Genomic DNA, 17,838 nt, shown 5'->3' with positions numbered 1-17,838 from the left:
CCAACTCAGAATGAGGCCCCTGTGCCAGCGGTATTCAAACTGTGGGGCGCGACCCCCTGGGGCACCGTGGCCTCGTGTACAGGTGTTCGCACACTCAGTTTGAATTTTTCATTAAAAATAAACATATATGTAAATGTAATTTTTTATTTTTTTAGTCTACAATCTGGACCAAACTCTAGATTATGGACACAAAATAAATCTGGTCTTCAGCATGCATTGAATATCGTGTGTAATGGTACCATTTACTTGCATACGGCTATCATTACACACAAATTCATTGAATGCTGAAGTCCAGATTTAGCATATAGTATAATGGCTACAACATACAGTATTATAGCTCTCTACATTGGATCTTGCATGTTCTGTTAAACCATGACATTACTTAAGTGTGTTATTTAAAATGCTGACGATTTGAGAAGCACCATTAAAAAAGGGCGATTGCTGACAAAAGCTAGGGGATTTGCATCCGTAATTGGTATTTCCACAGGATACCGACCTTCATATGCTTGATCAAACATATTTAGGGCTTCCTGTTTTCTGTGTTCTTTTTAAAAAAATTCTCGGGCTGACATTTATTTTCTAAGCTTTAAAAAATGTGAAATGTGCTTTGATAATTCAAGAAAGTTCTAGAAAGACTTAATGAGATGTGCTTTTTAGGGATGGGAGGGAGTGGTAAACAGGGTTAATTTAAAAAAGTCGGCTCTAAAATTAACCCATTATTTAAAACAATGTCCCAGTGGAGATCCCCCGAGCCCCCCTCAGTCGCTATGGCATATCCAGGGCTTTAAGTGGGGTAAGAAATCGAGGGGGGGCCCTCATTTGGGGGCGTGGCTTGTGGGGGGCGTGGCCTAAAACGTACGCAAATCGTAAGGTATGTACACACATATATATGCATGTTGTATATCTGTGTGCGTACCTTACTATGGTTTGTGTACTTTGCAAGCCATCTTTTATAACATATTTATTTCTATGTTTAGAAAAGATGGCTTGCAAAGTACACAAACCATAGTAAGGTACGCACACAGATATATAACATGCATATATATGTGTGTGTGCATACCTTACTGTTTGCCTACTTTTCAGGCCATTTTTTTTAAAACATTTCGGTTTTATAAAAGATGGCTTTGAAAGTACACAATTCAAGCCATCTTTTATAAAACTTTGACTACGGACAAAATTGTCCGTCGGCAAAGATTTATAAAAGATGGCTTGAATTGTGTACTTTTCAAGCCATCTTTCATAAACCTCGAAAAATGTCGAGGAATCCCCAGGTTCGCCGAGGGTTAAAGACGCCTCGGCGACCTGGGGAAACAAAGGGACAGTAACTGCCTCTGGTGACCCCTCGCGCGAGAGGTCACCAGAGGCAGTTACTATGACTTACAGAAGTGGCAGCCAGGCACAGCATCGCTGGGGTTGGCTGCCACTTCTGTCAGACTTCATGGCAGGCGCATCTCCCGTCGCGGCTGCCGCCGCGACGGGATAATGCATCCCGCCAATGTTGCGTGCAGTGGAAGGGGGGGCCCCGGCAGGGCCCCGGCTCAGTCCCACTTTTTGGAGACTGCCGGGGCCCGGCCCCGGCAGGCCCCGGCCCACTTAAAGCCCTGGGCATATCTGAGGAAAATATTGTTCCCCTCCACTTAAAGAATTCACCAGCCGCTGCTGGCCCTAGGACTAGGACTGTGGTGGGAGCAGGGCAGGGGGAGCCCAGGGACTGTGGTGGGAGTGGGGCTGGGAGGGTCCAGGGTCTGTGGTGGGATGGGGTGGGTGGGGAGAGCCCAGGGACTGGGATAGGAGTGGGATGAGAGAGTCCAGAGACTGTGATGGGGCTAGGTGGGGAAGCCCAGGGATTATACTGGTAGCAGGGTGCTGCGACGGCCGAGTTCATTGCCATTTGGATTTAGTGCCCATATGGTATTTTTGGGGGGGTACTGGCCCACCCACATTTTGCTCAGGGGGGCCTAGTCCAAAAAAGTTTGACAACCACTACCCTGTGCTGACAGGAACAGGTGAAGTGTAAACCCTCCTCTGAATTTCATTGGTCAGGCTTGAGGTAGCAACGTAGGGGAGCACGTTCCAAAGGAAAGAACCTTGATGATGGAGGGATTGACTTTAATATGCGCATATTTCGGCTATTGCATAGTCAGCAAGTTACGGCACTCCGACCTCAGGCATCTGTGGCCAGATGACTGTGTCTTTGTGCAAGCTGTTGGAAATGTGTACACGCACAATTGCTTCAAAGCAAGTGCAAAGGCAGTATAAAGTCATTTGAAGTGGCACAAATGCAATTGCTCATACGCAGATGCAGTTTGTGCGTGCACAAAATGCATTTGTGCATGTGCAAATGTAAAATCATGAGGCTCCTCAATGCTTGATGAACAATACTGTAGCATGTCAGCTTTTTATTTGGGCACACCTGACAAGGCTGAATCATATAACTCGGTTGTAAATATGTAAACAGTACTCAATGCCTAGTGCAAATGGTTCTGCTATTTTGTATGGTGTCCCTATGCCAACAAAATGGCGGCCATACTGGACTACATTCTCTGTGTATACACATCTAGAATGCAGTGAAAGGAAACTTTTATTCCTATCAACAATCTAATTTAGCCACTGGTGCCTTGTTCCTAATTAACACATTAGAAAATACGTGCAAGAAGCGTTATCTCCCCCACTGCATGCGTGTTCTTTTAGAACAGTGCATCTAGATGTTATCGCTGTCTATGCTGCTAATGATATCGATACTGTTTATTCCCAGCGCGCATGGTGTTTCAATATGCCTTTGAAATCAGCTGGCATTCGGCTGAAAACAACACGTTAAAGAGTCTTAATATCTTCCATGTTTTGATGAGCAAACCCAGTGTAGCTATCAACACAAAGATCACATAATGGGAAAACTCAGCAGGACGCGCAGAGATCATTATTCCAGTGAAGGGAGAATGGAGAGGAAAAACAATACTTCAATTTTGCAGCTTGCCATTTCGCGTTAGCTACAGAATGTCAATGACACATCGCAAACAGAAGCTGGCAAGCGCCCATCCGGCGGACGATGCGGAGTGTAAAAATGTTTGGACAATCTATATTCAGAGAAAGGAGGGAGACATTGTGCTTGTTGGGTATGGCGTGCATATTAAGTCATTAGTACCTATTTCCATTTCCAACTCTGTATCTTGCTGCTAAAAAGGACTTAGCAGAGGATTACAAAAGTCACAAACAACTATGACGTCACATGTATTCTACTGCAGGGCCACCCCTGCAGTGTATGTAGCTGTGGTGTGCCATAGCTGCAGGCTGCAGATCCGATTGTGGAGCGATAATAAAACGTGTCACACCCGTTGCTCCCTCAGCTCCGAACTGCCGGTTTCCGGCTTCATGGATCCTTTATTCAGACCTCACGCCCGCTGTGCGTGGTGACGTGCCACGTACATAATATTCCTCCTTTTTCCCAAATAACAAAACTTGTACTAACTATAAACCACATCCGTTATTTATTCTTCTATTTTCTAGTCCCAGCAAAACGAGTCCACATTAGCATACATTAGGCCTCACTATAAGTTTGCCGGCCTGGTAAATACGGTACTGGTAAGCTTGCCGGTACTGTAGTTACCGGACTGGCAAGGCAAACTACAAGGTCTGCCCGCGAGTGCCTGTCAGCCCGGCAGTTCTGACCTGCTGTGAGGGACAGCACCCGTGAGCAGACCTACCCGGTACCGCTGACACCGTTATTGGGGGTCAATGGGAATGGGGAGTAATAAATACTGGCACCCGGCAATGGGCAATTACCGAGTCCGGCGGCGCCGGAATGCCCCTGCAATTTCCCATTGCCGGGTGCCAGAAAAAACGACTCCGGCGGGATCCACCATAGTCGTAATGAGGCCCACAGTCACTCAGCTTACCCGGGGCTCGCAGGGCTACCCTCAGGTCATACCCACTGCAGCGCTGGTGAGGCATGGGCTCTACAGTCTCTTCCTCTTCCGGCTCACCCTCTGGGCTGGGTGTCTCCTCATTGTCTGACTGGCCCACGAGGCCGTGGACTCGCTCAACTTCCCCCTCATGATGTTGCCTCGGGAAAGGTGGTGCGTCTTCGCTCTCCCTTTGTGGCTTTTGTCCACAGGTACTTTAGGACTCGCTTGAACCACAAAGCATTCCTCGTGATGGTCTGCTGTCCCCGGCTAGCTGTTACCATAGTTCCTTCTCTCCGGACCACTCTCCAGGGTGCAAGGTCATAGTGGGTTGACAGCTTTGACTTTGTTGCATTTCTCAACACCAACACTTGGTCCCCCACCTTGTGCCTTGATTCTTTCACCTGTCACTTTATGCTCATGTGTTTGCTGGCACCTACTCGCTTAGTGTGAGTGTGTTTCCGTGTCTAGTTCCTCCACCGCCCTACTGCAATGGTGCAGTATTGACGAATTTAGTATTGTTCCGTACATCAGCTCTGCTGGGGGTATGTCTGTTGAGCTGTGTGGGGTCGTTCGGTAATTCCGCAGGAACCAGTATAGGTCAACTCTACAAGTGCTGTTCTGAGCTTTGGATATGCGTAACACCTTGTTTATGCTTCTCATAAAATGTTCCACGTCGCCGTTGGCTTGTGGCCACCTTGGAGTGATGTGATGGTGGAGGATGTGCAGGTTGTCCATGTATTTGGTCAGTTTCTTCTCTTGGAAAAGCAGCCCATTGTCGCTCTTGATGTATTTTGGTAAACCATGTGTGATGAACATCTTTTCCAGAGCTGGGATTGCTGTGTCTGCTGCTGTTGACAATATTATTTCCATCTCAGGGTATCGTCAGTAATCGTCCATGGCCACCAACAGGTAGGTTCCTTCCTGTACTGTGCAGAAGTCGTTGCTGTTTGCTTCCCACCGTGCTGTGCCTCTTTTCATGGATTGTATTGGTTCCGGTTTCAGGGGTGCACCAGTCAGTTGGCCTGGGTGGCATGAGGTAATGGTGCTTTCTACTTTCTCGTCAAATTGGAGGAACCACACCTTGTGTCGTATTCTGGCCTTGGTTCTGATTATCCCCTGGTGAACCTTTGTGTGCCAGCGTGACGATCCGGTCCTGTAAGCTATTGGGGATGAGGATGTGTGTTCCTCTTAGAATCAGCCCCTTGCTTGTAAATGATAGTTCTTGATGAACTGGTAGCATCCCTGTGAGGAAGTCCCTGGCTGCTGCTGTGCGATTGTGGACGTTTCGGAGGAGTAACTTTCACTCTCCTGCCAGTACTGCATTCTTTTACAAATTCACAGCAGTGATCGTTTTGAGTTGCCTCTAGGATCTCGCCAATGCTGACAACCTCAGGTTTCATTGTGTTGACAATTTGGCAAATGTGTTCCTCGCCCTCCCTTGATTCCTTTACCTTGCGTAGTGTTGCTGCTCTTGGGTGTATGGTTGGTTTTTAACAATTGTTAATGAAGGTTTTTCACTTTTTGTACTTATTCATATGATGATGATAAATAGTTTCTGAAAAATATGAAAAACATTACAAATATTTAATAAATTTAACATATGAAACTGTTTTTTGTCTAGATACATATTCTATAAACAACTTCCACAGCGGAAGGAATTGTGTGGTGCCTTGCTTTGGCGCAAGTGATAACACAAATATTAGCAGCGTTTGTACTTGTCCATGGACAATTACAGTTTTTTGTACGGTCTTTGATAGCCTGAGGCCCACCCACTCTTTAAGAATCATTTTTAGGCTCAACCACTTTTTTGTGGGTTATGTTACACTTAGCACAGCCCTTGGCTGTTGTGATTTTCTTCTGAAAATACCCCTTTTGGGTTTGCAAAAAATTAAATAGGCAGTTTACCACTGTTTTCCTTTGATCAGGCAAGAACCCTCCTCCTTGCGTTTTTGGAGCTATGGTGGCCGAAGGGCATACTTTGGGTTATACGGAGGCACAGATTCAGAAAGCCATCAGTGGTTCAACAATTTTTGATGACATACCTCAAGAAGAATATTCAGATTATCTAATAACACTAGAAACACTACTAAGAGCAAAGAAGAAGGGGTTCTGCACAGAATTACATAGACATTTACTCCAGCATGATCCCGCTTGGGTTACAAATACATGTTCTTCCAGCAGTCTTCCTTGAAGATGAAGAATAGAAAATTTGCTTCAGCCACATCTCGACTAAGTGCAGCCGTGATCTGATGTTGCTAACGATTAATACATCGGAACGTTTGGCAACCAAATAAAAACAAGAACTAGAGTCTGAGGAAGCAAACTTCTTGGCCAGTGGCACTCTGTCAGAAGCAAAACATGAATTGAATGCCATTAATGTAGAATGGGATGAGTTTAAAAAATTCAATCTAATAAAGAAGTCGAACAAACTTAAAACAGATATTGCCGCTTTCTCAAAAGAGAAAATATATCCATACTTGGCAAAATATTATAAGGCACCAAATTGGAACTGTAGTTTCCAAAATAGGCCCCATAACAACAAACGGTGGTTAACATTTTCTGACACGAGTTCCTTGGGCAGTGACCCAAGCAGCCATACACGCGGGCAAAACAGTAACAACAGAGGCAAGAATATTTTAGGCCGGGGAGGCCCAAGAGGCCGACGTCCACCAAACAGAGGCAATGGCCCTCCAGTGGGACAACAACAAACATTTCACACGAGACAACGGGGTTACCCCCCGATAACACATAGCGAAACAGCAGTGTTTAATCTGTCCAAACATCCTCTCACCTCGATCGAAGAATGTGTCTTAAAGAAGGGCCTGAGCCTTGTGCCATCAGCGGATAACCCCATTGACAATCTCAAAATCGAATTAAGGAGGTTTTTTAGGACTATTAGGGTCAGGGCTTTCTTTATGGAAAAATCAGACAAACCTGACCAGTCCCTAACTGGCTTTAGACCCAAATCCTTTTCACACCAGGAATTTATGAAGTTCCCCCAGAGATCGTCACCTTTGAAAGAATGATTCTTAAAGCTCCTCCCGAAATTACGAATTGATCTAGGACATCACAACACAGACAAAATTTGTCGCTGGAAGAAAATCGGGCATTAAAAAAATTAGCTGGCAATAAAAATATAGTTATCAAATCTGCTGACATAAGCGGAGGAATAGTGGTAATGGACATACTAGGATATGAAAAGATGGTATACGCTCTAATTAACAACACAAATCTCTATGAAAAAATCTGTATGGATCCTACAGACAACCTCTTGAGAATGTTACAAGAATTATGCACTCAGGGTATAGAGGCCAGCTTTTTAACATTAGAAGAGGCATGCTTCTTGACCCCTAGAGAGTGCCGCATACCTACAATATACGCACTTCCCAAAGTGCAATAAAATAGTGTGGATCCTCCAGGTAGATCCATTATCTCTTTGTGCGGCTCTATTTTAGAGCCAGTTGGGAAATATATAGAAAAAGCCATCCATGATTTAGCAGAAGATTCTCCTTCCTTCCTTCCTAAAAGACACCATGTCCACCATTAATCATTATGAGGGACTTACTATGGAGGGTGATTGTAACTTGTTGGTTACGTTAGATATAACCGCCCTCTACACAAATATTCCCCAGAATGAGGCAGTGACCTGCATTAAGCGGAAATTGAACAGTCATCCAACCCCGCACGGCATACCAACACAGTTAATACTGAGCCTTCTAGAGATTGCCCTGTGCAATAATTTCTTTAATTCTTGGATGATATTTATATCCAAAAACATGGTACTGCCATGGAGGCTGCTTTCACTCTGAGCCTTGCATACATATATATGGCAGAGTTCGAAGACTGGTTCATTTACAATAACAACCCATTCAGCAATTAAGTTTCCCATTGTAAACATTTATAATGACATTTATTTTATTTGGAAAAGCTCTGAAGAACATCTGGTTGTCTTTCTATCTTGGTTGAATGAGTGTAGACATAATCTTACCTTTACTGGTCACTGGGATAACACACAGTTACCTTTCTTGGACTTGATCATTGCGCATCAATGAGGGCACATATATACATCATTAAACAGAAAGGAGACCGATCGTAATAGTTTACTAGAATATAGCAGTCAACACCCTCACTCCCAAAAGGACAATCTGCCTTATGGGCAGTTTCTCCGTCTCCGATGGAATTGTACCAACTTGGCTGATTTTGAACGACACGCTGATATTTAGGGGAATAGACTTTTGAAGAGGGGGTACTCTCGGAAATTGATTAAGAGATCGGCAAAAAGGGCACGTTGGACACCTAGAGAACATCTTTTGAGTCCCATGGAGAAAAAAACTGGTACAGATCGACTCGTAAGTGTTACCACCCTTTCACCACAAACTGTGCAGATAAAGAAACTAATCAAAAAACACTGGAACTTAATCACCAGCACATGATGTACTAGTGGATTAGCACTATTTGCCTTGAAGCGATCCAAGAACTTGCGCGACTGTTTGGTGCAATCAAGGTTGCAACCCATTGAACAAACTTTTCACAAAATAGCCTTAGAGCTGCTTGGAGCCATGATAAGGAACTCATTATGGGCCACTATCCATGTGGCAAGTGCAGTGTCTGTCACCTAACTTCAAAAACCACTAGGTTTAAACATGGTGCGTTTAATTGGCAACTTCGACACTTTACAGATTGTCTAGCTAGTAACATCATTTATGCCATACGATGTCCCTGTGACCTTCTTTATGTGGGAATGACAACAAGAAAAATATCTATCTGCATCAGTGAGCACAGGTCACAATTTCATACGAAGTACATGGCTGCACCCATGGTTCAACAGTATGTGAGTTAAAATCACACCGAGAAAGATCTACATTGGGTGGTAATAGATCAACTGTCCCACGATACCAGTCAATACTCTATGCAATATAGATTGACCAAATTGGAGCAAAATTGGAACTATAGACTGAAAACTCACGAAACTGGCCTAAATGAAGACATTCAATGGCCTTTCCTACTACAAAATTAGGTAGATCTGCTTTGTCTTATTTGTGGACTGGTAATTACTTTCATTTGGCAACCCTAAATTAGGCTGACCCACATACACGCGGTGTAGCAAAATGTAACCATTTGCAAGAACAAACACACCGGGTTTTATCACTCTGTATTTGAGCGTGTATATTAACTTGTGGCTGTTTGACCAATTATTCTGTGGGCACGTCCCTCTGACTATATAATTGTTCCAACGTATCTTGGGCATAATTATTTAAGTTCAGCTGTATATTGAACATTCAGTCATCCAAATGCTGTACTTGCCCTTTAATTAATCCCAACAAGATGTCACATGACAAAACACATTTTGGGACGTAGGCGATTGCTCTCCTCCCCCTCTGTATTCGAAATACGAATACGTAGGATCACGTAGATTAGGGCCACTGGATAATGGCAAACATTCGCCTCGCTGTGGAATGATTTGAAGTGGTGTCTGAATGCAGAGATCGGATCCAGATCAAGCATAGTCGACAGAGTCTCCTTTAGGTAATCCGTGGCCCGCATGTTTCTTGGTTGGTCTCTCTCAGTTATATGCCATCGTGAAAGTTTGCCTTGTCTTGGCCTCAGTGCTTGCTGTTCGAGGGCAGCACCCATCTGGCCTCCCTTAAATAACACGCCTGTAACCTTTGGGCGCTGGACTGACCTCATCGGCACAACCGGGTGGGTCGGCGCCAGTGTATTTGGTTCCCTTCAAACTACGCTATCAGCTTTTCTCTCCCCCGACTGGGTGCCCTTGCGGCCTCATGGGTGGGCCCCACTGGGGGCTAGCAACAGGTTTGGTGGCCCCCTGTGGGAACCGTGTCTTTGGCGCTGTCGACGGCCGGCAGAGGAGCTTCGATATTGGGGAATTGCCTGAACAACAAACTGGTATCCGGGAAATTAATGGACGAAGGCACTAAGAGTTCCTATTTTTCTCCTTCTTTCTCCTGCATGTACATTTATTGGTACAGATCGGGCCGAACAGCATAGGAAGCAGGGTCACTTACTGCCACAACAGGACGCATCTGGGCGAATGATTCACTGTTCCCCCAGCCGTTATATTCTTTGCTCTACGACAGAGATTTTCACGCCGAAAGTAGAAAAGGTGGCCCCATAAGGTAATGGCAGGAGTGCAAGATAAACTCTAAATGTATCCATAAAAATAGACAACTGTAGGATAACACATAAAAATAATGTAGGATATGGACAATGTCCATAATCTGCATATGCACTGTCACCCTGCAGATGCAATAAGGACATTGAAGAAGGAGCTACCGATTGTTGTGAGGCCTTTACCCGGAAAAATGTCACTTTAACCTCTCTACAAAATGGCGACGCAATACGCGTTTTTTCGCCCCACAAGTAATACGCAGTGGGTAAGACAGATTAATTTTAATTCTGAATATTTCTGTGGACGTAGGCTCCTCAAGGGCAGATAGCAAGTAGCAACTCTTTGCAGTTGCACACCGCCTTTCTCTCCCTCTAAGTCTCTCTTAGACAAGTGTCTCTGTGTGCAAGCGCATTATGTGGTGGGGTTGTCTGGTCCCCTTTGGATTAACCGTGGTCAGCAACACAATCTTTCCAAATATACAAAGAGGATTTTTTTTTTCTTCTTACTAATTATTTGAAATGGATTCAGTTCTGATGATGCTCTAAGATGTTTGGGGGCACATATTAGGCAAATCACAGTGCTATGTTTTTAATTATTGATGTATGTACAAAATATATAGGAGGCTATATAGAGATTGATTGAAATATTTTGTTTTCTTTTCTTTTCTCTCTCTACTCTACTTCTTCATCAATCTATCTTATATATAGAAGTTGTGGAACACGAAATATGCAAGATACAACCGGTTAATGACTGGATAAAAGAATTCAACACACACCAACTTGAATTATTGTATAAAACTGTATTTTCATAATTACTTGTCCTGACGAGGCAAACTGGTTGGAACCGATACAACCATCCAGTTTCCCGAAACTCGAATAGGCACAATCGTAGATCCCACTTCCCTTGGAGTTGGTTCTAACTTGGGTTAGTTAATAACTTGGTAATTAATAAATGTTTAAAGAAATCTTGACAACATATGCCACTTTGAAGAAAATATACGTTTATGCATTTTAGTAGACAAAAAAAGAATGTTCAATATTCAGACCTTCCAGGATTTTGCGGCATGAAATGGCAAATTTTGCGGCACAAACCCTTATTTATTGCGGCATTTTTGCGGGAGATTTTGTATTATCTGTAGGGTGTTAGATTGCCACATTGTAGGAAAGAGGCAAAATGCAAGGCTGAAAGAGAGTCAGGGTATCATTATTATGTATCTTTTGTATTAATTTAATAGGAAGAATCCCGGATGTCTCTGGCTTGGCAGAACAGTTTTTCAATTTTGCCGCAAATAGATTTGCACTTCAGCCAAACAACCCAAAATGTACCTTTCACCACCAACCGCCCCCTCCCCTAGTTAACTGCTTGGTTGCTGCCGCTTCCCCTCCAAACATGCGGTGTCAGATCAGTCCCTCTAACGCAGGATGGATCTGACGTTGCAGGGTCCCTTTTTAGTTTTGTTTTTGTTTTCAGTCCCCCACCTCCAATTTTCAGAAAGCGGGGGACACCCCTGCAACCCCAAGGCCGAAATACTGAACATAAGGAGCGGGTGACACCCCCGCTCCACATGTTCGGTATTTATAAAAATCGATCAAATGGTACTGGCGAAATAGGTGAAATTGTACCATTCGATTGATTTTTGGCAATGAAAATCGGTAGTACCTTGAATAGAAGCGCTCTCCCGACAGTGTTCTGTAAGCTCCCAGCGCGTCCAATGTAAAATGCGACCCAAAAAACGCATTTCTATCCTGTTTAAGTAACAGAAATGCAAGCGACATAGCAGAAGTTCATATACCTTAAAAAAATCCATGACCGGGTCAAGAAAGACGCTGGGGGTCATTATGAGATTGCCGGTCCGGAAACAACGGTACCGGTAAACTTGCCGCTACCGTTGTTGCCGGACCGGCAAACTACGAGTTATGCAAACAGGTGCATTTCAGCCCGCCAGGTCTGACCTGGCGGGCGGAACGGCACCCGCTCGCAGACCTTGACAGATGCACCAACACTGTTGCACACAGTGCAGGTGCATCCGTCCTCCCCATTCCCATTGAGTCCAATGGGACTCGATGGGAATTGGGATTTTCTTTTTAACAGCATCTGGCCGGAAAGACTGCCAGAAAAAAAATGACTCTGGCACCAGCAGTGCCGTTTTCACCGGCACTGCTACCGCCGGACTTGTAATGAGGCCCGCTGTCATGCAATGGCACCCCCAGCTCCCGAGCGCGTAGTTGTTACGCTCACCTGACTCCCACGGAGGCGCTGGCCTGGTTCGTGCTGCTGTGACCTCTTCTAAGGTGATGCGCAGGGTTTGGAAGACGGACTGGACCGGGCCCCCCAAATCTGGCTTGTCTGGCTCGCAGAAGTATCCTTCTGTAGGCGAAAATAGGGGATTAACTGTCTGCGGGGTAATGCAATCGGCCTCCCACTTTCCCCTCTCACCCTCCTTGAAACCCTTCTGAGATTTCTCGTAGCGTCTCACCATAGGGTCTGGAAGGACGAGCTCTCCATCCTGCTTCTGATGCAGGGGCGCGTTGGTATCCAGTTACTTCACTGGATTTTCGGATTGGTGAGAACCAAACTTGCTTGGCTTCCAGGTAAGTTTTTTTGATAAGAGGTTCCCCTTGTGTCCATGCATTAATGTACTAATGCTAGTGTCATTTTCCCCATAAGGGCCAGGGTACGGAATGCCGGGGAACAGGCACCGACCCGAGATGAGAGGTGAAATCCTTGTAGAAATCAGGTAAGTCTTTAATGAGCATTTTTTGGTAATGTCTTTTCATTCGCTCATTACCGCTGATGTCTCTTTTTCCCCTTAGGGGCCGGGGTCCGGAAATGCCAGGATGCGGCGCGGACCCGAAATGAAGAGGGAATTAATCAACAGGTAAGTCTTAACATGGAGATTTAGCTTTCCTTATTCCCTTCTATCTCTCACCTTTTGTTCTGGTCTTTTTCTCCCTAGGCGCTGGGGCGTGACTGCGAATCCGGATGATCTCTGCTGAACATGGAGGCGCCCTGTAAAGGTGAGTGGAATGCGGCGCTGCAGCGATCGACGCGATGAGCTTTTAAATTAAAGTCTTCCTTTTCAGGATTGTCGGCGAGATGTCTCTGGGATGCGGATTTAGCAGGTAAGGACTTATCCTTCTTCTGTTCTCTTCTTCTCTTCCTTTGCAGGTGATCCAGGATGCTGGCAGGCGTGGCAGAAGTCAGGAAACAGGAGCAGACACGGTGAGCGTCCAGCTGCTAGATGCAGAACAACGCGAAGCACGTGTGGCTGTTCGGGTGGGGTTTAAATAGCCTTGGAAGAAGTCCCAGGTATGTATCCTTCCTCCAATCAGCTATGTATCCTTCCCTGACCACGCCCGGATGGTAAATTAGTCCCACAGGTAAAGTAGTTCCTTTCAGGCCTCAAGGAGGCCGGGATCCTGCAGCATAGTCTGCATCAGGTAAGTGCACCCAAGCATTCCCATAATGAGCCAGGCGCCATAGGCGCCAGGACACTGTCCAAAGGGCCCCTATATGGGGTTGCTGGGTCCTTCCTTGGGGACTGGATGTCTGCTTTCGGGGAAGCCGGGCTTGAACCGGCTCCCCGGGAGCGGGCATCATGACAGCACTCCCCCCCAAGGCCCCTCCCAAGGTTGTTCCCTCTGGGGGTTTTGGTTTGTCTGGGAAGAGTCGGTGGAATTTCCTGACTAATCGAGGTGCATGCACATGGTCGCTGGGTTCCCACGACCTCTCCTGAGGTCCGTACCCCTTCCAATCAATTAGGTAGAACAGTTTTGACCTAAACATTTTTGAGTCTAAAATGTTCTTCACTTCGAATTCGGGCTCCTCATCTATTAGAATAGGTTCTGGAGGTTTGAGTAGTCGGGTTCCGGGTACCACTGGTTTCAGAAGTGACACATGAAAAACAGGGTGAATTTGCATACTAGCTGGTAAATCAAGTTTAACAGCCACTGGGTTAATTATTGGCGTAATAGAATAAGGTCCAAGATATTTTGGGTTAAAAGTTCGAGGCCAGTGGTAAATGTCTGGTAGCTAACCACACTTGATCCCCAATCTGATACGGAGGTGCTTCACTCCGATGTAGATCAGCATTCTCCTTGTATTTTCTCTTGGCTTGTTGTAAATGCGTAGTTGCCTCTTTGAAGGCTTGGGTAATTGTAGAATGCAGATGTTCTACTGCAGGCATTCCGAGGTTCTGAGGTGAGTCAAGGTTTGAGGTTCGAGGGTGATGCCCAAACAAAGTATAAAAAGGACTGTGGCCAGTTCCAGAGTGTACCAAATTATTATATGCGTATTCGGCTATCCAAAGAATGTCTTTCCAGTTGCTTTCAGATTGCTGTAACATACACCGTAAGTACTGTTCAAGGGTCTGATTTGTCCTCTCGGTCTGGCCATCGGTCTGAGGGTGGTGACTGGTCGATAATCTTACGTCGATCTGCGCCATTTGACAACATTTGCGCCAGAAGTGGGAAATGAATTGGCTTCCCCGGTCAGAGATTAGTATAGATGGGAATCCATGTAGCCGAACAATATTTTCGAGGAATTCTTTGGCTAGGACAGAAGCTGAAGGTAAACCTTTCAAAGGAATAAAGTGGGCCATTTTGGAAAACAAATCCACAATTACCAGAATAGTATTGTACCCCGAACAAGGAGGCAGGTCCGTAATAAAATCCATTGATAGGGTGTGCCAGGGTGCTGGTGGTATGTCTAGAGGTTGAAGGAGACCGGCTGGCCTTTTCTTTTGACTTTTATTTTGGGCGCAAAAACCACAGGACATCACAAAAGATTTAACATCTTTTCGCCAAGAGGGCCACCAAAATTGTCTTTCACCTTTTCGTCTGTCTTGGCAATACCGGGGTGTCCCTCTATTAATGTATCATGATAACCGGAAATAACTAGTTGGTGTAATTCCTTATGTGGCAGGAATAAGCGTCATTGGAAATAAGGTAAACCATTATCTATGGTAAAGTCTGATCCCTTTTGTATCCATTCCTGTAAGGCTGTAGGGTCCAGGAGTTGTTTCACTCTGGCTTGAATGTCTTCAAGCGTCTGTAACAAAGTCATGCCTAGAATCCTCTGTTCGGGAATTATTGGTACTGGTTCTGAGTTTGTATCAGATTCTCCCATTCCAATTCGGGATAAGGCGTCTGCTTTGCCATTCTTGCAGCCAGGTCGATAGGTAATCACGAAATCAAATTCAGCGAAAAACAAAGCCCATCGGAGCTGCCGTGATGACTGAGCCTTGGCGGTTGTCAAATACTGTAAATTCAGGTGATCAGTGATCACTGTGATGGTATGTCGAGCGCCAAGCAGATAATGCCGCCAGGCTTTAAAAGCGGACTTAATGGCTAACAGTTCTTTGTCCGTGATTGCATAATTAACCTCGGGTGCCGAGAATTTTCTGGACCAAAATGCTACGGGATGCAGTTGGTTGGTTTCGGGATCTCTTTGGGACAGGACAGCTCCCATGGCTAGGCTGGATGCGTCAGTATCGACAACATAAGGGAGATCTGGACGCGGGTCTTTCAATATAGGTGCAGAGGTAAACTTAGCTTTTAAATCCTGAAAGGCCTGCTCGGCTTCTTCAGACCATTCAAAACGTTTATTTTTCCTCAAGAGTGCAGTAATGGGTTGTACCACGCGTGAAAATTCCGGGATAAACCTGCGATAGAAATTGGCAAAGCTGAGCATGCTTTGAACCCCTTTTACAGAGCCAGGTGAGGGCCATTTGAGGATGGCATCCACTTTTCTTGAGTCCATTCGGACTCCTTTGGGTGTCAGGATGAAACCTAGAAACTCGACTTCTGTGGTATGGAAAACACATTTCTCCAATTTAGCAAATAGTTTGTGTTGGCGCAGTTTTTCAAGTACTGCCCTGACGTGTTTTCTGTGATCAGACTCCGAAGAGGAGCACACCAGAATGTCATCGATATATACGACAACACAAACATCGATGAGTTCCCGAAGGACATCATTCATGAAGTATTGGAAGGCAGCCGGCGCGTTACAGAATCCGAAAGGCATCACCTGGTACTCGAATAATCCGTATTTAGTACGGAAGGCAGTTTTCCATTCGTCGCCATCTTTAACTCCTACCAGATGATAAGCCCCCCGGAGATCTAACTTGGTGTATATGCAAGCGTCCTTCACCTGGTCAAGGAGTTCAGGGATCAGAGGCAGAGGATAACGGTCTTTAACCGTTATCTGGTTCAATGCGCGGTAATTGATACAAGTTCTAAGGTCGCCTTCTTTTTTGGGCACAAAGAACAAAGCTGAGGATGCCGGGGACTTTGACGGGTGAATAAAACCATTAGCTAGGTATTGATCCAAATATTGTCTCAAATGCAGATTCTCAGGTTCGGTAAGGGCATAAATCCTGCTACAAGGGGGTTGTGCACCGGGCACCAGATCGATTTGGCAATCGTACGATCTGTGCGGAGGTAACGTGTTGGCCTGTTCCTTTTGGAAGACGTCCTGAAAGTCTTGGTATTCCGGAGGTAGTTGCATGGAGGCAGAGGTTACTGATGCTAGATTAATCTTCAGGTTTTCTGGGTAGCAGGTTTGTGTACAATCCGGGAAGGTTATTCTCTTAGCTCGCCAATCAATTCGAGGATTATGTGTCTCTAACCAAGGGATTCCAAGAATAACCTGAAACTGTGGAGCCTTGATTACATCAAACACAACACCCTCCCGATGGCCGTCGGGACCAATAAGAGTCACCTCAGTAGTGGAATGTGTTACCGGTCCAGAGGCAATTTCAGTTCCATCGACTGTGGTGATGATATCTTTGCTGGTTTTAGGACGGAGAGGGAGGTTAATCCTAGAGACCAATTCACGATCCACATAGTTTCCAATAGCCCCACTATCGATGTATGCCTTTATTGCATGCAACCGCTTAGGCTGTTCTGGATCTACGAGAACCATTGGCACAATGAAATGCGAGGTCTGAGAGTTAGTTTTCAAGCTCGGCAAGCGGACCCCTACACTTGTCGGGCGGAGTCGTTTCCCGAAACAGAGTCTTCATGGTTTTTATCAGCGGCTCCTACCGCCTTTCGGGCGGTTTTGCCGGGCAATCTCGTAGAAAGTGTCCAGAATTCCCACAATAAAGACATAACTTTAACTGCCGCCTCCTTTCACGTTCCTTTTGAGTTAAGGGTCCTTTAACCCCTCCAATTTGCATAGGCTCAGAGACATCAACTCCCTTGGGATTAGCATGGGTCTTGACCAACACCCGGGTCTCAAACCTGGACCGATCTGCTTTTCTGTTTTGAAGTCTGTGATCAATTGGACCACTAAGTCTATATACTCTGTGCATTCTTGGGGCGGATTTACAACTTGGGCCAAGACATCTTTAAGTTCTCTGCGAAGGCCTCGATAAAACAACGTGACTCTTTTATCCTCTGGCCATCCCGTTTCCACAATTAGTCTATTAAAGGTTGCAATATAGGATAGAAGGTTCTGATTGCCCTGTCGCAGGGATAGAAGTTCGTCATCCAGAGCCTGCCCCTGAGAGTGTCGAGCAAATAACCTTTCCATGCTTGCTTGAAACCTTTGAAAATCACGGAGAATCGGGTCATCTTGAGTAACCAGTGGGACTGACCAATCGGCAGCGCAGCCGCTGAGATATGACAATACAAAGGCTACCTTGGTCTGATCATTAGGGAAGGCCCCAGGTCTGCATAGGAAGTGCAAACGACACTGATTCATGAATACGGCGAATCGTTTGGGGTCCCCAGCAAAGCTTTCGGGTGGGGCCAGCGGCATGTTTCCAGGTAGATTAATCTGCACAGGGTTACTGGAAACCAC

The sequence above is a fragment of the Ambystoma mexicanum genome, chromosome 5q (assembly GCF_040938575.1).
Source record: "Ambystoma mexicanum isolate Mex_15411 chromosome 5q, UKY_AmexF1_1, whole genome shotgun sequence".
Taxonomy (NCBI): domain Eukaryota; kingdom Metazoa; phylum Chordata; class Amphibia; order Caudata; family Ambystomatidae; genus Ambystoma; species Ambystoma mexicanum.
The sequence above is the reverse complement of the archived record's forward strand: the minus strand, read 5'-3'. Positions refer to the sequence as shown.